At 42.0% G+C, this 23,765-nt stretch overlaps 1 protein-coding gene across 1 annotated transcript in view; it reads right to left on the bottom strand.

Moving 5' to 3' along the window:
- The window catches only part of IL22RA1 (interleukin 22 receptor subunit alpha 1), a 144,181-nt gene that overhangs the window by 67,269 nt on the left and 53,147 nt on the right, over positions 1-23,765 (bottom strand). The gene's annotated exons all lie outside the window — the stretch shown is intronic.

The following is a 23,765-nucleotide window of genomic DNA, read 5'->3' on the forward strand; positions in this document are numbered from 1 at the left end:
ACACCAATATCTCAAAACATGTATTGGTACTACTGCTATGTGTGCCAATCGCCTTATAGGCCCCCGGGAGGGGTCATTATCGCTTGCTCGCTAATGACTTTCTCTTGCTCTATAAGGCTATATTATTATAGTCATTAGAAGGGGTAGGAATCCAGCGTGGAGCATTATAAAATAATAAGATCTGATCATATCCCCCTTCGATAGGCGTTTCTGCTATGCCACTGGCATACTTCGGCAGCACACACAGGAAATAATTCATTCAGCTGCAACTAACACGGCTAGTGGGGGTCTATTCAAAACCGCAAAATGGCCGCCTCGACATCCGGCAAGGGATCTTTCTCAAGCGTCTGTTCTAAGATCCCCTTCGCCATTTACTCAGACATCAGGGGCCAGATTACAGAAACTTTGCACCAGTGAAAGTGCAAAGGTGCCCGGTATTAGCACTAGAGCAAAGTTTGCCCTAGTGCAAAAAATATGCATTGTCACTGCTTTTTTGCACCCGGGCAAAGTTTGCCATAGTGCTAACACGGAATGGTATTAGCACTAGGGCAACAATTCATCAGAAAATGTATTGCATTTGGGCAATTAGTATGACAAACTGCACTTGTTGTGGTGCAATGGTTTTCTAATGTGTCCCAGTGTTTTAAAAAATAGGGCAATCTTTGCCCTAGTGCCAATACTGTGCAACTGTGCACTTTCACTGGTGCAAAGTTTCTGTAATCTGGCCCTTGGAGTCCCCAAACTCCCAGTTGCCTTTGTGCACAAGATAAGTGGGCAGCGGAAAATAACAGACCACCAGGGGCCAGATTACAGAAACTTTGCACCGGTGCAAGCGCAAAGTAAGCACTATATTAGCACCAGGGCAAAGTTTGCCCTATTTTTAAAAACACCGGGACATATTAGAAAATATGTCAACACAACAAGTGCAGTTTGTCATGGTATAAGCACCAGGGCAAAAAAAGATAAATGTTCACTCCATTGTTGCACCATGGCAAAGTTTGCACTTGCACCGGTGCAAAGTTTCTGTAATCTGGCTCCTTATCTGAAAAGCAAATCCAGAGTCACTAGAAGGGGGGTATTTTGGGCAACAGGTTGGCAGCGCAAAGTTAGAGAAGTAATGGAAAAAGCTGTGGCACGAAATATCACAAAAAAAACAAAAAGAATGGGACAAGAGCAATGAGAGTGTACATGGGAGAAAGGTCCACCTACGCTAAAGAATGTTAGTAAATAATGATTAAAGAACCGAGTTATTGACGTGTGACAGTCGACGAGAAACTGGAAAAGGTATGCCCAAAGATGGGAGTTAGGAGGTTGGATCCAGGGACTTAAGTGTGCTGGGACTAGCTGTGGATCATGTGCGGCAGGTTCCAAAACAGTGACCTGCCGGGGCTCTCCCACCTAATTTTCCAACAAGTCAAAGAAAGATTAGTGACAATACAGATTTTGCCCAGTAGGCGTCACTATGAATCAATGTTCAGAAACGTAACAGCCATTTTATACATTTGCAGACTTGTTTTTTTTTTTTATTTTTTTTTTTTTTTATTGATTTAGCTGTATAAGAAAAAACAGCCTTTCAAAAACTAAAACACAATAAAATACAATACACTTTACATCATAAAAGTTGGAGCATTATACAGAAATGCAACATAACCAGCGAATCAATCATCTGGAAATAGGTTTTGAAACTAACTTTCTCCAGTCAATTACACATTTTCCAGCTGATATATATTAATTCCATCTTCTAACTTTAGAGCCTCCACAAACATTAATATAGCCAAATTTATTTTAACCAATTGACTATGATATAATTTATCCCATAACACTTCATGGTCGGTAATAACCTGTTTCTCAAACAAATGCTTGAAGAAAGTACATCTCTTTTCAATGAGTGCAGGGCATACAGCAATTAGATGTTTTAAGGATTCAACTTGTTCCGCCTCCTCACAAAATATACAGTCCCCATTAATAGACAGCTTTCGCATAAATCGTATTTCATTTGATGGAAGGACATTCAATCTTATTCTCAGATAGGTAACTCTGCTTTTGGGATTAGGAAATTTAATGAGATATTGTTCTGTTTTATGTACTTCTTTCACAGCAAAAGATTGATATCTGAAAGTTTTTAATTTATCGCATGCATTTCTAGTTTCAATCCAATCCCACATCCATAGTTTTTTCTTTGCTCTTTCTGGATTGTTCACCAATAGCTCATCATCAATACCTGCCTCTGTCATAGCCAAAAGACACCACTTACGCCACTTGGCCGTATTCCTAATTTCAGTATTCAGCATGTGTTTTCCCATCAAATACATCACACCATCATCTTCAGAGGCCATCACATATTTACGATACAGGCTCAACATTTTCCAGAGATAAATACCATTCAATGAGACCAGGCCCAATTCATGTCTTATCAGACACACTGAGACTGAGGTAGAGAGGCCACATATCGATTTCCAAAATTCGCCTTCCATTTTAACCCATATAGATTTTTTCATAGCTGCTTTGGTTTCTGATGCATACGTCACAATGGGTACCACTTTTTGTTTATAGAAAATTACAGCAGGCATCAAGGAGAATTTGCCATATTTGGCTTGAATTATTTTTGATTGATTTATTCCTGTTTTAAGTTTTTCTTTCAACACTCTGAAATATGGCTTATCAGCTACATCATTGTTGAATTGGATGCCTAGATATTTATATTCTGTAACTATTTCTATCTCTATATCTTGTATTGCCCATCGATATTTTGTATGGGTGGATTTTGTCTTGCAACTTTGTATCATAATTTTACATTTGTTTTGATTTATTGTTAATAAGTTTTCGTCTACATATCTACTCAAGGAGTCAAGAAGATTCTGCAAACCCACCGGGGTTTTAGACAGAAGTACCAAATCATCCGCATAAAATAGCCACGGTATTGGGTGAACACCAATTCGTGGAGCATCAGCTCTACATTTCATAAATTCATACCGGACGGCTGCCATGAAAAAATTGAAGATAGTACTGGCCAAAATACAACCCTGTTTTAGACCTCTATGAGTCAAAATGGGATTAGATAAGGTTCCATCTGTGGCCAATCTGATTTGCACCATGGTGTCCGTGTGCAATTCTTTAATCCAGAATACAATATATTCAGGACAATTTGCGTCATTCAATTTTTTCACCAGCAATTTCCTGCACACTGAATCAAACGCTGCTTGGAAGTCAATAAAGGCCAGATAGATGGATTGACCTTTAATCTGTTCTTGTTTTTTTATGACTTCCAATATGTGCAGGTTAATTGCTGTTCCCATACCTGGCCTAAATCCCGTTTGATGTGGGTCTCTCATCTGCACGTCATTCAGCCATTTATTCAGATCTCTCAGCAGCAATCTTGCAAAAATTTTGCTTGGGATATCTAATAAGGAAATGGGCCTGTAATTAGCGGGATTTTCATAATCCCCTTTTTTATAAATCGGTATAGTAATTGCTTTTTTCCAAGAGCAAGGTAGAATTTGTGTTCTTATTATTTTCAGAAAAATTGTTAGAAATATTTTTGCCCACGCCATAGGATGTTGTTTTATCATAAAATTTGATAATCCATCTGGCCCTGGAGCACGAGAGATTGATAATTTGGAGATCTGAAACAATATGTCATCAATGTCAAATGAGAGATCTTTAATACGAGATTTAGTGGGTCTCACACCTTCCCCTTTCGTAGTTGTGTCCGCATACAAGGATTTATAGAAACACGCCCAAACTTCCTGAGGTATGGGATTCAATTGATGAATAAATTGCTGTTTACACTGTTTATAATTTAATAAGGACCAAATTCTAGATGAGTTCTTAGATTTTAATTTATCTAACATGTCTTCCGCATCCTTCTGATATAGAATAGCATGTTTCGATCTCAACCAGTTTTTATATTTGCATTTTAACGCTCTGAGTATCTTACTTTTATTACTATGGTTAAGATTTATCACATGCCTTCTATCTTTCCTATATTGGGCATTCCGAATTGCCACTTCATGATCATAAGTGTGCAGAGAACTAATCTCCTTAATTTTTGAATTATTTCTTTTAACCACAAAAATTTGCATTTCTTCCACGTATGACTGAGTATCAAGGTGACAATTTTTTACTCTCTTCACATCGTTCGTTTTGAGGTTGTGGTTTAACATATCTAGGGTTTTTGGACACCATTTAAATCTATTCATCCCTTGGTTCAGAGACATATTCGTCGCTGAGGATTTTTCGTAGTGTTTCTTCAGGACAGACCATGACCAGTTCATACATTGGATATCATGGTCACTAACATGTTGGGATAAAATTGAAAAATTAGTTATGCTCTTGAACAGTTGCTCGTCTACAAATGTATAGTCAATCATAGCAGATTGCGTACCTCGGTGCCATGTGGTATGTTGGGGAATATCCCCCCTTATGGCACCATTTAGCTTGCATAAACGACGTTCTTCCATCAGAGCATTCCATTTTTGGGCTACTGCGGATATATGTTTCCCCCCACGCGCATGACATGTTATATTAAGATCACCCGTTATAATAATATGCTCACACGTAGGGTCTAGATAGATTACATTCAGAAGATTCTCGAGGGCATTAAAAAATTCACAGTCAGTGATGGCTGCATGATTCCAGTATACATTTATCAACCCTATAACCTTGGAATCAATTATTATCCTCACCAGTTGCAAAAAGCTATTGGGGGAAGCCCAGGGTTCTAAATGAGTGTACGGATTGATTTTTATTGCTACCATTAGACCTGCCATGGGTCTGCCCTTGGCAGGCATAATTGCTGGAATCAAAGTTGTGATATGGTTATCCCACATTGGCGCATATTGTAGCCATATCTCTTGAAAGGCCAAGATGTCGAATTTTTCCAAGGTGCTGTCATTACTTTTCACCAGATGATTAAACCCTCTCGTATTCCATGAGGATAGAGAGAGAGAAATAGATTGCTGGCATAGTTAGTTTCTATATTGTCTCACCTCTCTATCCTTTTGTACTCTTTCATTTTCAAACACTGACTCTGATTGACGATTTCTAGAATGGTATTGCACCTCTGCAGTAGATTTAGATATGTATTGATTTCTAACTGCAGATATTTGTGGAGGGTCAGTCACAGTGTTATTTAGCAGAATGAACCCTAGTTCATATATATCCATTCTAGCTTGCCATAAGGCGTTTTTTATGAAACCTGACCTCATCCACAGCTTTACAACAGACAGATCAGTTGGATGTAAGAACTCTATTTGCTCAAGATCTGCCGAGCATATACCTTCTAGAGCCGGTACATCTGCAAAAATATTCATAACTGATTGTCTATTTAGAGTAAATGTCTGGAACGGATGCGAGCGGCACTGCAAAATCAAGTGATGAGCAGTCGTAGTTTTTATAGGAGTTCTCAAAGGCCCTTTTATAAGTGAAATCGACTTTAGATCTCTTTGATTAACAAGTTTGTTGGAATCTGCATGAGCACCCATTGTCTTTAACATATTTTTATCCATCGAGACCTTAGTATTTGTATTATTTACCAAGGAAACAATTTTTTGAATCGATTTCTCTATATCTTCTTTCCATTCTTTTAAAACTACAGTGTCCACACTCTTCACTCTTACAGGCTCTACTATCAGTGGTTCTCTACAATTTTCCATTTCTACAGACTCTGCTTTATTAGCCGAGTCATCCTCTTGAAAACCTATGTCATTTGCCAAGGGAGCTGCTGCCACAAGGTTCTGGATAGAAGCATTTTTATTGACCTGTTCGCTAATCAACACCAAACTGTCCAAAGGTTCGTACATCAAGTGCGCTGTTTTGGCCAGTTTGGATTGACTAGCTTTAAACAGTAACATGTCACGATATTTGTTGGCTATATTTTTCCTCGCCAGACTAATTGCAGAATTTGATTTGGATACTGACTGAATAAATTGTCTAGTACCAGTAATCTTTGAATTAGGAATGGCTTTGATGTTTTTAGATTTTTTTATAGCATTTGGTATCTGAATAGGTGTTTTTTTAAGTTGTTTTTCAAATATCTGGTAGGTCGGCCCCTTATTCTCCAAGTCAGAGTCTTTTACAATTTCTGCGTCTTCACAATGTTGACAGACCTCCTTAGGGAAAGGAGCTGTTTCACAATGCTTCAGTTTTGCCTTGCTTTTCTTGAAACATCTCTGACCAACAGCACATTTCTCCATGTTGTTACATCCCAGCACAAGACTGGGTTTTGCCATCTCACATTTATCCTCTATCTTTTTCATACCATTTGTTTCCACCATCCCATTTAATTGTGCTGCTTTCCCTGTCTGGTGTTGTAATACAATTTGTTGATTCTGTGAGCAATCAATTAGTAGTACATCAGAAGTTTGAACATTTCCAACATGGTTTATGCCCCCTATGTTTTCACATATTTCATTGACACATGGGACACACTCCACTTTGGTTTTAAGACAGCCACATCGAGTTTCAGTATCTTTTATTTGATTCTGTAGTAATTTAGCCAATAACACCTGTTGCTCATTCATTTTTGAGTCTAAAGAATCATATAACCGTGTCAAGGAAAATAGAGCTGCATTCATCGTTTGTAGAGAAGTTTCTATACCTATGATGAATGTCCCTTGCGCGGGATTGTTGTTTAAATTTGCGGCATTTGGAATTCGCCGTGGGGTGGGATTCATAAAAGAGCAGGACAACACAGACGACTCTTTAGGCGAAGGAGAAAACATCATTGGGGATTTGGATAGATTGTGAAAACTCTCTCTAGTTCCAGTCACCAAATCAACCACTTCATCGTGATCAGAGGAAATACACTCCCCACCTTCATCAGTTTTTCTAAATAAGTCTTCCTGATTTAGGCTTGCCAGTTCCCAGGCTACCTCATTAAACACTATTTCTCTTCTCGCTTCAACCCGCTCATCTAGTATCAGAGAAGATTTTGAAGGTATTATCAGATCACATTCAGTCTTCTCATCTCTTAATTCCACTTGATTCACAATAATGTCCAGAGCACCAGCAGTCACTAAGGAGTCAAGGGGTGTATCTCTCACATTAACATTCTCTCCGTTTATATCCATTTCCTCAACATTATTGGGGCATAACCCCATATTAGATAGGGAGGCTTGCACTTTTTCAACCCCCCTACCCATTTTAGTTCCCCGTTCACAAAATTTGCGTATATCCACTATGGGGGTACATGACCTTATGTTAGAAGCAGATTTAGATGCTCGTGCCAACTGTATACAACGTATAGAAGAAGTTTTTGGAGTTTGTAGTGCCGCTGCAACACACGCTTTGATTTTATCCTGGTGCGGCATTCCAGTTTTCAAAGTTACGACCATTTTTCTTAGCAAGCAACCAGGATACCAAGATCACCAAAATATATATATAAATATAGATATAGAGAGGGTATATATATATTGCACTCACCAAACTTTACCTTTTCTGATATATTGAGCCCTCCCTGTATAACAAAGTTACAATATATTCTCACTCTTAGTTTTTGGGCATCAGTGCAGCAGGCCGTCAGCAGGCCTTCCTTATCTATGTCTTGATTTTCCTGCGACAGTTCGCGCACAGCAGGGATCAAAGAGGATAACCTCCACAGTTTCCCGGCCAGTCACGCCACCAAACAGCCACACAACAGCTGTAGGGCTTAACACCAGAGGGCTTTACGCCGCGAGGGTGACTGAAAACGTAATAAATAGGGCTCGGGGCAAGTCACGTGATCAGTCACGTGTTTCTGACTGGCCCGGCCCCCTCCAAAAAACCGAATCCCAGCACCGCAAGAGCGTCCCTCGCTCGCAGTGCAGTGCTGCTCAGGGGTAGGTAATCACTATTACACAGACGATTGTAGGCACAAGTCACAATCCTCGCCTTCAGTAGCTCACGTAATGCTCTCTTCGCCGCTCGGGCGGCTGCAAACGTAATAAATAGGGCTCGGGGCAAGTCACGTGATCAGTCACGTGTTTCTGACTGGCCCGGCCCCCTCCAAAAAACCGAATCCCAGCACCGCAAGAGCGTCCCTCGCTCGCAGTGCAGTGCTGCTCAGGGGTAGGTAATCACTATTACACAGACGATTGTAGGCACAAGTCACAATCCTCGCCTTCAGTAGCTCACGTAATGCTCTCTTCGCCGCTCGGGCGGCTGCAAACGTAATAAATAGGGCTCGGGGCAAGTCACGTGATCAGTCACGTGTTTCTGACTGGCCCGGCCCCCTCCAAAAAACCGAATCCCAGCACCGCAAGAGCGTCCCTCGTGCGCAGTGCAGTGCTGCTCAGGGGTAGGTAATCACTATTACACAGACGATTGTAGGCACAAGTCACAATCCTCGCCTTCAGTAGCTCACGTAATGCTCTCTCTTTGCAGACTTGTTAAGTTTCCCCATGTCATGCGTGATTATGTAGAGCTTTCAAGCTTCTTATAGCCATGCCTGAGGTGGTCTTCCAGCACAGTTTTTGGCTGGAAATCTGGGACTTATTTTTTTCATCATTTTCGTTCTAAACTCAGGAAAACTACAAGTCCCAGAATCCAAAAGGGTAAAACAGGAGAGGATGGCCTTCTCACGCATGACCTCGGGAAATTTGAGAGCTCTGCATGTGGTGTTAGAGGACTATTTTTGAAATACTATGTAGGGAAAAGTATAATCTGGGGTATACACTGGTTGGGATTGCAATAGATGTGTATATTGAAGTCTTCTTGTTTCAACGCTTGACTAAAATAAATCAATGTGTAGGATTCGTGAATTTCCTTCAAAAGAACTGAGCATTGGGACCTTCACTGATCTATTTTGATTTCGCTTTTATATTTGAAAATTATTTATTAGTCAAATTTTTGACTGTTGATTAATCATGTGTGTTGGCTATGACAACTTGTGCGTGTCTGTTAGACCACACCTCCAGTTACACAGGCCACATGTCTTTAAAAGGTTTCTTTACTTCTTAGATTTTACTACACACTGCTTAGGCCACGTCTTCACATTGTTTCGCGACTCGTTGGACCCACAAAAATGGCCGCCTGGACAGAAAACATAGCCTGTTTACTCTTTCTGTGGCGGCCATAGTAAACAAAGAAAATGGCTGCCATAGAAGGGGAGAAGGGACTATCTTTAGTCCCTTCTCGCTTTCCATTGCGGCCATTCAAGTTGAACGCAAAAAAAGTAAAGAAAAAGGTGTAGTCCATTCTCCCTTCCCGTGGTGGGCTGAAAAAAAAAAGAACCGGCCCGATGGTCGCGTAAATCGTAAGTGAGGTAACCATCAGGTAAGGCTCACAAGCAAACCAATCGGTTCGTTTGTAGGCAAATGTGAAACACGCCGGTACAAATGAAAGTTATTGCACAACAGCAATTTATCTTAGAAAACAATGCTAAAATCAAAGAAATTGATTCAGATGTGTAAAATCTTCACCACAGTACATCACTTTGAATAAAGATGGTAGAGTAGACAAAACGAGTAAAATGAGCAAACCTTTCTTCATTTAGCTCCTGACAATATAGTACCAGAGGTTTCAATGTTTCACAGTCATTGTTACAAAATCTGTAAAACAGCGCAGCCTCCCCACCGTACTAGATTGTCATTTGTTTGGAGTAGATTTAATCTAAATCTCATATGTATTCCTAGATAATGGACATGGAAACCTACGCAGATAGGAAGCCATGGTTCCAGGTTGTTTATGAACTAGATATATGTCACTATACCTCTTATATTTCTTAATGTCTGTACGGGTTTCACACCAATCCAAACGATACATACTCTTCTTTGACAGAATGCATATTCTCCATAGCTTCGTACACATTTAAACCCCATTTCTGCAGAAAATCATTGCAGAACTGGAGATAGCTATTCGGCATAGTAAAGGCAGCCTCAGTAAACGTTGAGAACAGAGAGAATTGGGGAATCTATTTAAACTTTGAGCAGAGTAACAACCTCTTCCACAACAATTTGGTACTAAGTGACACCAAACCCATTTCAAAGCACATCAAGGCCAGAGGGATACATTTTGATAGAGAATGCACATTTTTCCATATCAAACCTTGTTAAGGTCCCATTTAAATAACAAATTATATGGTTCCAAGCCGTACGTCAAGGCCGGCACAACCGTCCCCTCATAAAACATACGTACCGAATAAAGCGCGGGAATTTTCCATAGTTATACAGGAGATTCTTCATTTTGGTGACTAAATTGCACTGCTCTCTTTCTTACACAAGCGATCAATGATTTCCTATTCAGACGGGTCATTACCATAAAGTCCAGATAAGTTACAGAACAAACTTCCTCTAGTGTCTTTTTCTTAACCACCACTTATTTACTAATGTCTTCTTCGCTGCTGGGAAGTGTATGATTTTGGTCTTTTCATTTATTACCAAATTGTGATCATCAGCAAAATGTGCCAAAGCATTAATCATTCCCTGTAGTCCAATTTTTGTGCAATCAAAAAGCACAATGTCATCTGCATAGGCCACATACAAGGGTTTCACACCAAACAATTGAGGGGTGGTAGTGGGAAAGTAAAGCCAGCCAAGGCCAAAATAACCCCATAAATCTGAAAGGTATAAATTAAATAATAAAGGGGCTAAGATGCACCCTTGCCATAGGCCCCAAAAAGCCTCTGTCCATGCTCCTTCAAGATTTAATATAATACGCACTGTAGTTTGAGAGTATAATCCAATCAAAATTCTTAGAAGGGGATGGGGGGGTTATTTCAAGATACTAATTTATGTCATATGATGTTACGATAAACGGTATCAAATGCAAGCAATCCATCTATGCTTGATCCATAGATGTCTTGGATACCGTACTTCTCCTGGTAGATGTTGAAAGGAATCAATAATAGTCACTGGTAATACTGTTCCCACCCCCTTCTAAATCCCATCTGGCATGATGTTAGTAGACCACTAGATTCTGCCCAGGCTGTCATTTCCCTTAGAACCAGAAGGGCACATGTTTATGCATCTGAGTCTATTAATGCAATGGGGCGATAAATACACGGATCTAATTTATGACCCTTTTCTTTTTAAAATGGGATTATATGAGAAACACTCCAAGTTGAGGAAAAGGAATGTGTTGTAATAATTTCCTTAAATAAGAGATACAGGAGGTTTGCCCATAATTCTGGATCAGATTTTAAAACACAGTTACTTAAACCACCCAGTCCTGTAACTGTGACCTGCCGCTCTTAACTCATTTGATTTTTGGATCCTACACATTATATCATCTTTGTCAAAAGGTTAACTGCCAGGGACACGTTAATTCACCCAATCCGACTCTTGTATTGGGTTTTGTTGGACATTTAGTTGGAAGATCGCCCGAGTGTTAATTGGTTTCAAATAGGTCAAACCTGATTTTTCAATCAAACAGTGCACCATTTGTTCCCCTGCTTTCCTGCAATGCTATTGCTGTTAGCCATTTTACTTTATTTTTATAGTGTTGCTTCAGTTTCCTAATATATAAGCCAAGATTAGAATCTGCACCATACGTTCTTAAAGCTTCCCTGATTAGCCACTCAGCCCCATCTCTCTCACCCAACCCTTGTGATGAATCCTGCAGAGTCAACATTGATCTCCAGCTGGAGTTCTCCTCCCATGCGATCAGGGGACAGTAGCCGCTACCTGATCCTGACCCTGGGGTAGAATCATGAGGGAGGATCATGTGAGAGGAGACTTCCGTCGGGGAACGGTGGTGATCCCAACAGGAGAGATGCAGTATTCTTGCCTGCTTAAGAGTGCAAGACCACGCAAACCCTACATTCTTGATGGCTGATTGTCATTTTACAAGTCCCTGCCATTGTAGAACCCAAAGACACCTTTCTGCAAAACTCTGATGAGAATACCATTCATACATCATATGCACATAATACACATTTAACATCTCCGGTCTGATGTTTTTGTTCAAAATAAGAATGCTGAACAATATCATTTTGGAAGACCTAGAAATCCTACAGACTCCAACTCCCATAATGCCTCAAGTACTGAGACGACGACAAAGGAGTTAGTACGGAGTGAAAGAAACCCTAAGCTAAACACAGAGCTAGTAGTTACAATGGAGCTCAGCTGCGCTGGACCTTTAAAAATGTTTACACTTTCTGCAAGAGAGAGTCGGAGACGAGAGAAGCAGAGCAGGAAGAAAAATCGCAGGTGGAGGCAGATGTAGGGAAACAAGCCGTGCAGAAGAAGGCAGGAGCTTTCAAGCTGCCACTTGTAAGAGTTACCTACCAGAGTGGCGGAAGACACAGGGAAGCATGGCAGGCACAGATGAGGAGAGGCAGGCACAGATGAGGAGATGCAGAGGTGCCGGCGGCAGGAGCGAGACTGTCGGAAATGCAGTCCTGCCAAACAGCTGCAGTTTCACCGGCAAGTGAATGTGGAGCTGGCGGCAGAGCTGGAAGAGGGTGTGCGAGGTGGGAGACACTGTCCCAGAGTGAAGACTTTGCCGCATCGGCGGGCCACAGGCCGGAAACACCAGGAAACACCTGAGTCTGCCCAGTGATGGTGGGGGACCCCAGGGCATACCGACAAGCCTATGAACAATTAAATGTTAATTTTGAATACCAACCAAATAAAATAGAAAGACAGTTGGTACAAATCCTGATGGTTGAGATGTCAATATGGGCAAAGATGGAGCACATTTTATCACGAGCAAATGAATGTTAATAAAGAAACTGAAAGACTAAACTTGAACCGGTCTCCATATATGAGATGTCAACATGGGGAAAGTTGGAACAAGTAGTAACCAATGCCAATGAAGTATAGACAGTGCAGGAATACAACTGTGCTATACTGAAAGAACGAACATTGAAAGAAGCTCTGGTAAACGAAATACATCAGACAGTGAGCCTTTTGGGGGAAAGATACCTGGAAGTAGAGTACAGCTGGGGAATATACAAAACCCAGAGGGGAATTCCTGGCATGAGAGTACACAAGGGAATGCACTTAAGTGTATGAAAGAAAAAGACATTGTGAAAGGATACCTGGCAGGAGAGTATACCAGGGGATCTAAAGAGTCTACTGGAGGATTCTTGGTAGGGGGGTATACAAGGGAGCTATCCTTGAAGCAGTGTTGTGTGAAAGAGACATGATTGCTACTCTTAAAGAAGAATTGTTTGATAAGACACTTTTGCTATCTTACCTGAAATAGTTCAGGGGAAGGGAACCACCCGCTGGATCCAAGGTTTGTTTTGTTAAATTTTACGTACGTTTTTGCACACATTGTTGCTAAATTTAAAACAGACATTTAACTTACACAATTGGTTTGTCATTTTTAGTGTGAGGGTCAGTTATGTTTTGGACACAAGGACCGATTGCATAATTTTGACGAGACACAGACTGATCTTTAGTTTTAGTTTCTATGCAGGGAAACTCTTTAGGATAGGGACAGATAGGCCTTTATCCAACCCCTTTATTTTTAATAAAGCTGTCTAATGTTGAGAACATTACAACTTTGTGCCTGCCTCTCATTTCTGACCTCTCAAACCGTCCACTACACTCCCTAGGGATCTCAGCTCATCTGCAACCCTGAAACTTTCCTGTAAATTCCTGGGTACACCCCCTATGCACAGTGCTCCATTCCTTCTCACCTGGATTAACTACTTGGCAATCCTATACATACAAGGAATTTCCCCTGAAACTCACTCCTGCAGGGGGACTGCCTTAGTTTGTCTCACTATGTGAGAGAGGGTAGGCCCGACGTGGGTCCCTTGCCCGCTGCATAATCTATACTCCACTAGGGTGCACTACTGGATTTCATTTCAAATAAAAAAGTTTTTTTTATAATTTCTATTGGTTAAAAAGAATATTCAGGTGCCCGGGGTCATCTCTCGCTACAGAGAGAACAATACATAAACGTCAACAATTCATAGCCCATTCACTCTTCTCGAGGTAAGAAAACCCCTCCACAATGAATTTACTTGTTCAACAAAAAGATTTGAAATCATACATAATACTGAAATAAATTTGTTCTAAACCGAAATGAATACTTTTTCATTGTGCACTTCTATTTCATTGTTATAATACTAAGGTAAACAAATCGTACCAATGTCAATTCTCAAAGAAGAGAAAGAACAATACATTTAACGACTTAATCGTCACATCTCATAAGTGAACAGTATTGCAAGTACACATATACGGATAACAATTTTGTGCTCAAATAAGAGTGATATCAAATCAGCGAAAAATAGTTTTCCTAATGGGACACTCCCCCCCCCCCCCCATTGACACCACACTACGCGTTTCGGGACCATCAGTCCCTTCATCAGGTATAACTTGTTATCCTTTCCACCAATCTGTCTGTTCCTAAATGAGACGAGTGCACACCAATTCGGAAAAACTGTTTCCTTTCAAAAAGATCTCCAACGTGTCAAGAGTCAAGATTGTTCTTCCAAGCCACACTGGTAACTAAGATTCAGTCCTTCCCATTACAATCAACCCATTAATGTGTATATCAAATGCCCAATACAGGAACAGGGAGAGGTCTGCAAGCACGCTTGCTCGCTGCGCCATAGGCAACCAAGCTACATCTAACTGAAGAGGCCCAACAAAGCCGAAACATGTCTGCGATTGCTCAGGTTTCCATTCTGAGAGGACCTGGTCTAGCAGTTCGTACAGGGCTTCTCCCATTGGTGGCAGTACCTGACTGATAGATTTGCATGTGGCTGAACCCCTTTTGCAATGGCACAGACGGGCTAAAAAAACGCTGGTGTGGAATGTTGTGGAAGGTTGCCCAGAGCAATGCCAGTGGTTCAGATTAATTTGAAACCTTCCACCAATCACTTTTTTGGGTTTAGTTCCTCCGACTGGTGCAATATTATTCTTTTTCTCAGGACATCTCTGAGGACTCCCTTTATTTCTGAATGCTTATGTGACAAAAGGACTACTGCTCTGCAGGAGTACAAAGAAAGAGTAGCGGCTAATCCGCCTACCTAGCCCCAAAATAATACTAAATCAGCATTGATCCCAATCCTGAAGGCAAAATAGACCTAGCCATAACGTGGGCCGAGGGCGGGCTATACTCTCATTAGGGGGTGTTCGGTGATAACAGTAGCGCAATAGTGCAGAGATCCAAAATAAAAGAATGTATACCATGATTAAGCTGTAGCATAGAGTGAAACATCAGTTGAATGGGACGTGACCCCTTTTGAATTTGTTTTTAAAACTTTAATAAAGATGCAGATGGTTTCAATACTGCATTATCCCTTTTCCTTGAATTTGTCTTGTCTAGCAGATGCCCACCTGCTGAGTGTTAATGCCACACTCATTTTTGTGGTTTATATATATTTATATTCAGTGAAATATCTTTGTTAAAAAGGGACGTTATGGTTAAGTTGCACTAAAAAATAAACATTCAATTTCCCAGAAAAAAACTCGGTTAACAGGAATATTATGGTTACAAGTCAAATTGAGAAAACCAAGAAATTAACCAGTTATGGTAAGCTATGAAACCATAACTCGTGCCACCACCATGCACTGCTAACACCAACACCCAGGGCATCAAAGATGGCATCACAAATTACATCATAGAAGACGTCACATATCTGTGGTGGTGGTTTTTATTCAGTGACATGTTAATTTTAAGCTGATGACTTCATGTGGTTATACTCGATTGAAACCATGATACACTTGCTATAAAAAGGCAATGGCAAATTTCTTGTTTTTTTTATTTTGCTTGTAACCATAATGTCCCTTTAACAATGTTTTTCCCTGAATTTGAAAGGTTTTTTAGTGCAACTCAACCATAATGTCGCTTTAACAAAGATTTTTCACTGAATTTCAAAGGTTATTAGTGCATCTTAACCATAACGTCCCTTTAACAACATGTTTTCAGTAAATCTCTGTATGGAGTCTGATCCGTGTTAACTTGACTCCAACACCGGATCACTGCTACAGAAGCATTTGGCTCCCCACATCTTTCAGCACTGCATCAAACCAACAGGACCTCTCCTCAACCCAACTCCAACACTGTCTCGAACTGCTGGAAGCCATTGTGTCACATGCAGACTTAACTCCACGATAAAATTGTCTCAAACCATCTCAACTGCCGATATCGTTTGGTGGTGTACTTATAGACCACAGCTATGACCCGAGGGTATCCTGGCGCTGGGCAAAGAAGGAAGTGATTTGAGAGTAGAAATTAAATGAAAAAAAACTCCAGAAAACTAAGCACAGGAAGGATCTCCTAAAGCCAGGTGACATTCAGAAGCTCGAAGGAACAGCGGGAGGGTGTTCCAGAGATTTGGTGCGGTCACTGAAAAGCACATCCCCCAACTGTACCCTTTTGAAACCAAGATACAGTCAAGAGGTGGCTGTCAGCAGAAGGAAGTACAGGAGGTGGGTAGTATTTGCTAATCGTTTCCTGGAGATGCCTGCTACTGCTCTCTGCACCCCCACTTTTGACCCTCTTCGTTGGACTCTTTGCCCTCTTCAGGTCACTGTGGTTAAAAATCTCGTTTTGAAGTGCTCTTCTTCTCTTTCTGTTGAGGTACAGGTGGGTGTGGTCTGCCAGGTAGGGCACTTCGAGCTGAGGTTGCTGAGAAATATTCTTCTGTTTCTTCCAACTCAACTACGTGCTATTGTGGCGTCTTCTTTTCTTCTCGGGACTTTGGATTACTGTAACTCTCTTTATCTTGCTCAACCTTTCTATCTTCTCCACCGTCTTCAAATCCTTCAAAAAGGTGCCACTCGCGCAACCATGTCGACTCCCTTACGCTCTCATTTTAGCCCAGTTCTTTCGCCCTCTGCACTGGCTTCCAGTTTTGAAGTGTATTGATTTTAAAGCCTTGTGTAATGAGCACCGTGCATTTTATGGCAGTGGTCCCGAATATCTGCATGCCAAATTCCAGCCTCATGTACCTTTGTGTGCTCTTCGATCGGCGGATGCACTTTTGATCTCAGGACCACGGTTTAAACTGTGCAGATGGGGCACGAACGGGCTTTCTCTGTTGTGCAGCTGTGCTATGGAACAAACTTCCCCTGTGCCATTAGGGCGACTGTTGATCATCTGACCTTTCGTTGGCTAGTAAAAACGGTTTTGTTTGAGGGTTTTCTTGTTCTTTCCTTTCCCTCTTGCTCTGCCAGTATACGGCGCCATGATGCCCTTGTCCGTGGCAGCTGCGTTTAGTTAATTCTAACATAACATATCAAGGCCATTGATACAAAGAAAGTGTAAAAGAAGATAGAGATCAAAAGAATATAAAAAGAGTCCGAAAGAAGAGAAGGAATAATAATGGATTGTGGGGGGGGGGGGGCGGGGGGGAGTTGAAAGAGTAGACAAATAGAGGAATTAAATACAGAGCATGGGGGGGGGCAGAGGAGAGGAGGGGAGACCAAGCAATAAGGGAGAGCATTAGTTAAGACAAGACAAGATGAGAAGCTTAGTAGCATGGAATGAGAGAAATGGATGAGTCCGGTGAAGTTCATAGAAGTGAAAACGGGCTATACAGGCAGTTTTAGTAATGTGAGATGAAAAAGGAGGAGAATAAAAGGCGACACCAATGTTGCGAGCAGAAGAAGAAAATGAAAGAAATGTGGGGCGAAAGCACAGATCAGTAGTAGAGCAGATAGGAGGCGGCGAGGAAGATGGAATCTAAAGTACTTTGTTTTAGATGGGTTCAGATGAAGAGAGCCCACCCAAGAGTGGATTGCTGAGCGACAGGGCATAACACAGGAGGGCAGGGCGTTAGAGAAGGAAGAAAAGAGGAAAATTATTTGGGTATCAGCACAGAGGTGGCAGAAAGCTTTAAAAGAACTGATGAGGTCAGACCGAGGAATAGTGTAGAGAGATAATAGTAAAGGGCCAAGAACAGATCCCTGAGGGACATCACAAAGCAGGAGACGAGAGGAAGATGGATCTCCAACCCAGGAAATGGAATATGATTGGAGAGGTGGGATTGAAACCAGAAAAATGTCGGGTAGAGTGGGAGGAAAGGAGAATGGAGTGATCGACTGTGTCAATGGTGGCAGATAGGTCAAGAAGAATGAGAATACAAGATTGTTTCATTTGACAGGCGAAAGAAGAAAATTAGAAACATAATAATGCAGATTCAGAGTGTGAAGGGTGACAGCCTGATTGAACAGGAGGAAGAAGAGTGTGGAGGTGTACGAAATAAGATATTCGAGAGTATACCATTCTTTGCATAGAGGCTTTGATAAGAAAGTAAATATAGATATCGGATGAAAGTTAGAGGGGAGAGAAGAGTTAAAGGAGGTGTTTTTTTTAAAATCGGAATGAGGACAGCATGTGAAGGAGGGAAAAATGGAAGAAGAAAGATGAGAGCAAAGGTGGGGGAGAAGGGGGGATTGATTGGGGTAATTACAGCAGAAGGCATAGGGTCAAGAGGGGAAGCAGTAGGGTGGGCATGAGATAGAAATGTGGCTATGTCAGTCAGTTACAAGGGAGAAAGATAGAGAGAAGGAAAAAGAGAAGATGAGGGAAGGGAGGTAGAATAAGGAGTGGAGGGAAAGGAGGAGCAAAGTTTGGAAACTGGTAGTAAATAAGACTACACAAAATTGGAGTGAACAGGGGCGAAGAGAGAACGATCAGGCGGACGAGGAGAAAGGATGCTATTAAGCAGTTCAAATAAAATATGGTGGGTGGTTAAAGAAATAGTGTGAGATGAAAGGTATTTTGTTTTTAAATCAGAAAGTAATAGAGCCATAGCGGAATGAGTTAAGATAGAGTGAAGAGATGTGGTGCACATGACCTCTTCCAGTGGCGCTCAGCCTTTGGAAGGGAAGAAGAAAGTGACAGAAGAGAAGGACAGAGAGAGGGTTGAGGAGACTTCCTGCAGTGAGACAAAATATGAGCAGGATATTATGATCAGCAGTAAAGTGAAAATCGGAGGAAGTAGCATCTGGGAGGGAAAGACTTTTTCGGTGGGAGCAAGAGCGGTAGAGAGTGAAGAAAGAAAAGATGAGGAATTCATCAAGCGAAGGTCACAACGTAGAAAAGGAACGGAGGGAGAAAAAGAGAAAGCCAGAGAAGGGGAGAAATGATTATCAGAGAAATAAATACAATAGTCTTTAACAGAAGAGTCACAGGGGAATGAGGAGAAAATGAGGTTAAGAGAGGAGCCCGATGAGTAGGTAATGGAGTCAGATGAAAAGAGTGAAGATGCGACAGAAACAGGAGAGGGGAGTGTACGATAGTAAGATGGAGATTAACGCCCTCAAGAATAATAAGAGGAGAGGGGAGTGGAAGAAAAGGAGCAAGGAGCATGTCAAGGTCATCGAGAAAAGTAGTAAGAGGGCCAGGAGGAAGGTAGAGAATGAGAAAACAGTAAGGTTGAAACTAGAGAAGTGATATTCAAAAGATGGATGAACACGAAAAATAGAGTAGAAGGATCAAGTGTTCAGGAAGAGTGGAACAGAATAGCTACCACACCACCCTTGCCACAGAGGCATGGGTAGGTTAGCGAGGGAGGAGAGAAATAAAGCTGGGGTAAAAGTATTAGATGGGGATATCCAGGTTTCGGTTAGATGGAGAAATTGGAAAAAGTGATCAAGAATGGAGTGGGATTTATTGCAATCAGATTGGACGTTCTAGAGATCAATAGATACAGAAATAGAGGAGATTTGATGAGTTGCTACGACAGGATGAAGAGAGAGAAGTCTGGATTCGAAATGGACTGAAATAGAGAAAGGCATAATAAAAAGAATAAGAAAGAACAGCCGAAGTGGGGCGAGATAGCAGAAAAGACCATGTTAGACGTAAGGAAAGAGGTAAAGAAGTAAGGAGAGGGGTAAAGAAAATGTGCAAAATAAACCAGGTGCTACCAGGGGTGAACAAGAGCAAAACAGGGAGTTTAAAGCACCTTTGGATGAAATGCCCTTCGAAGAGGATGCCCAGGGTGAGGACGCCCAAGTCAGCAGAAGGATAAGTACCAAAGCGAGGCACGTGATCATTAACAAGACGCCTCTAGATGCTGAACCATGCGGTGGGCAGCGGCAGCAGAGCCCTGGAGGCAACAGGGGAAGTTCAATAGCGGTGGAGGTCGCAGTGGAGCAGGGGGTCGTCATGCCGCTGTCTCAGCTTAAGTGAGAGGAGCGGTAAAAGAGGGGTTCAGTGATAGGTAGGGAGAGTGGTAGGAGAGAGAGTTTGGAACATCAGAGAGGGATAGAGGCAATAAGAAGAGAGGGAGGACAGAGTGGCGCACAGTAGAAAGAAGGAAGGGATGTAGTAGTAAGATCAAGGGAAAGGAGAGAGGAGTGGTGAGTGTGAGAAAGGACCAAAGCGTCTGCAATTGGCACATAGAAACCCTCATTCTGTTTACAAAACTGGGGCTAGGAACCCTTCCAAGGACCCCAGAAGAAGCCAGATACACAAGGCCTATATGTGGTCACCCAAGCTAGCCTTAGATGGTAGATGTTACTGATCAATCGCTAGTTGGAGAACCTGGGGTTTAGGGGACGATGGAATTTAGAGACACATAGGTTAGGGAGAAAAAGCCCATGGGAGATGAAAGAGGGATGCCCAATAATGGGTCACCTCTTTTCCAGCCCAGTCAGATATATTGAAAAATCTGCTCCTATTAAGACTGAGCAAAAATCATTTAAATTGTTCAGAAGAATAAAAACCCTTGAAAGGTCTCCCAGTTTGTGCGGATCATTAAGGCTATCTGACCCACCTGCCACTGTGAGAAACCGTAGGCATTTCTCCCAGGCCGTTCCCAGGGATCCTTTGTTCAGGTGGCCAAGGGAGGGCCATGGCTCTTGAATCCCAACCGTGGGGACGGACGAGCGAGGGTCACCTGTGCAGGGGTTCCCTGTGGACTATGGTAGGCACGCCCTTGTGTGAGAAATGGTATTCCTCCTGTTCTGATACACCCCTACCCGACTTCTCAGTTGTCATGGGATATTGATAGTATAGTCCCATCATACCCAGTACCTTTCTGTAAGGAAAAGGCACAATCATCAGGGAAAACAGACCATCCTTAAATTCCAACATGAGTTTTACCACTCTTTCCTCGAAACCCACTTTTCAACAACCCTACATTCAAACCCCTTGTCCTGACAAAAAATCTACAGCATCTTCATCCCTTTTTTGTAGAACACCACGATTCCCATAATCCCATTCCCCATTGAAATACCCAAGAACTGAGACGAAGACGAGAGGGACTAAGAGTAAAAGGATTACCAAGGAAAAGCCCCTTGGAAACAGAAAACAGACTATGACACCTTGACAGTATGTTGTCCCACTAATGGAGTTAGGCAAGGTCAGGCAGGCCCAACCCTGACCCAACACCTGCAGCCTGTTAACATCTTCCAGTAGCATAAAGGAAGGCTGCTGAGCAAGAAGGGTCAGTTGCTCTTGGGTCACCAGGAGGGAGGCTGCAAGGCTGAGTCCAGAAGGGATCCCGAACTGAAGCCCCAGTATTGGGAGAAAGCAGTGGACCAGACCCAGCACTGGTAAAGGGGAGCTACAGAGCAGAGAGCAGAACCCCAGATCCATTTAAGCCCAGGACTGACTGGTGGAGGGATGGATGTGGAGCAGAGCAGGAGCTCCCGGAAAGTTCTACTAGGCAGAAGAAGGGGAGGCGGAGAGTGAAGGCTTCCAAACCCTTCCCCCCGACATTGAACTGTGCGTGTTCTCCTTCCACCGGTGCCTTTGCCAGCTGCCCGGTTCCCTCTCGGGTGAACAATGGAGATAGTGAGGAGCAAGGCAGACACCAGAGGCCCCTACCTAAGGCAAAGATTGATAAAAAAGGAAGGCCAAGACAACCGGCGAGTTCTCGTGTACAATGAGAGAGCACCAGATTTGTGACATCTTAAGTAATTATCGTAAAACAAGTGACTGTTGCATTGTGGAACCTGTAGTTCTAGAAAACAGTGACAGAGAAAGGGTAGCTGTGATGGAAGGTGTCTAAAATGAACTGTTGAAACCAAGACGGACCCGAGCCCGACTGAAGAAAGCCTTAGTAAAGGTGAACTGCTGATGAGTGATTGAAATTTTGAAACGAAGATCCTACACCTTTGGCAGAGTGGTCCGGCACCGAGAGTGCGCTCATGTGAAGGTCTCTGTAAGGTATCAAGCTGAGAGGTGGCAAAAGTGAAAGAAAGGCAAAGAATTGTGAATTGAAATGGTCCTGCAACGGGTCAAGTAAAATCCAATGTACAATCGGAATTCTTAGATGTTGATACAGTAAAGAAAGTTTATGGCAAAGTAGATTGGTCTGAGCCCGGCAGAGGCAGATCAATTGAAAACCTTATGCTAAAGCAAATATGTGTTAAAATAGATAAATTGGTCCAAGCCTGGCGGAGGGAGACTAATTGAAGATTTTGTGTCAAAGTGGATGTTAGCCCCAGTGGAGGGGGATCCGGGGTAAACAGTGAAACACCACAGAACTTGGATAGGTGAAAATCCTGAAAACATTGTGTTCAAGTTCATCTAAGCCCCATGGACGGGGATCTGAGGTGAATAGTGAAAATCCTGAGAAATTGTGTACATGCGAAATACTGAAAGGGAAGGAACTTTGTTGCATCAGGCCCTCTGAAAGAAGTTAATTTGAATGGCAAATAGACTTTGCCACAGAAGGCCATGAAGTTAAAGATTTGAACTGCACCCTCATGCTAGAGAAGCCAGAGACTGTGTTAAGGTAGAGTGTGCAGCCTTGTCCCGTGTTGAAAACCTGGAGAAGGGAAGCCAGTGGCTTGAATATCTCGACATATAATTTCTTGAACACTTTTCTTTTGCATAACATTGTTTCCCATACTATTTGTGTTTAGAGGTAAAGATTGGCAATAGGTTTTAGTATAGGCCGTTTTATTTTGACAAGACACCACTAGGGCCATATTATGATTATTTGATAGTCGTAGCTTGCTCCCATCTTTAGATTTACTATAAGATATGGATTTTTCAAACCCTTTTTGAAGTTCAATAAACACCCTTTAACTGTAATCATTTGTTTCCGTCATTTTACTGTTGATACCATGGTTTTCTTTGTGAAGTACATTTAAGGCCCAAGGCAGAACCCCCACAATAAAAACTGCATTTCAGCAGTCACCCAAAAATGGCTCTGCTTTTGTCTGCTGAGCTCATATGGGGCGATAGTTGAACACAGCTACACCTGCATTGTGTTGTCATTTACGTGAATCCAGAGAAAACAACTCAAATTCAGAATGGCTGTGCATTTCTGTTCTGTCATTTAAACATTCAAGGCTGCACCGGAAACGACCTGCATTTGAAACGGCATCACACTGATGCTACTTTCCCTGCAAACATCACACAGTTTTGTTCTATTAAAACACAGCCCTGTCCCTGCATTTCATTTTGAACACCTTCAAATAAGGCCATCCCTCCCAGAATGGCATTGTTTCATCAGTAATGTCCAGGAAAAGCAGAAGAATGCTGCTTCAAATCCATACGGCTTAGATTTACTTTTTGAAATAAATCAACACACGCAAAGCACTTCAAAGAAAAGATGCTCTCTCTTGCCTGTGTCAATTACCAAGACACCATTTCAAGCATATCTCTGTGTCCAGAAACTGACCAGATCTATAAAAATCCTTTCAGAAAGTAAATGCCAAGGAAGCTGTATGCAGGAAAACCTGCATTTTGTGAAATGAAAAGGAGAAAAAAAATGAACATGTGCAAATCTGTTGTTGCAAAGCAGAAAATGACCTTGGGAAAGCTAAATGTGAAATAATACTGTAGCTCTCACAGAAACACAATTGTACATGTGGGGAAAGGTGCTGCAAAGATATGTATTGTGCTCTGTGTTTTGCCTCAAATGACCAAACATCCTGGCTGAGGACAGGAGTTTCTGTCAAACCAGTTTGGCAGCAAGG

The sequence above is a fragment of the Ambystoma mexicanum genome, chromosome 11 (assembly GCF_040938575.1).
Source record: "Ambystoma mexicanum isolate Mex_15411 chromosome 11, UKY_AmexF1_1, whole genome shotgun sequence".
Taxonomy (NCBI): domain Eukaryota; kingdom Metazoa; phylum Chordata; class Amphibia; order Caudata; family Ambystomatidae; genus Ambystoma; species Ambystoma mexicanum.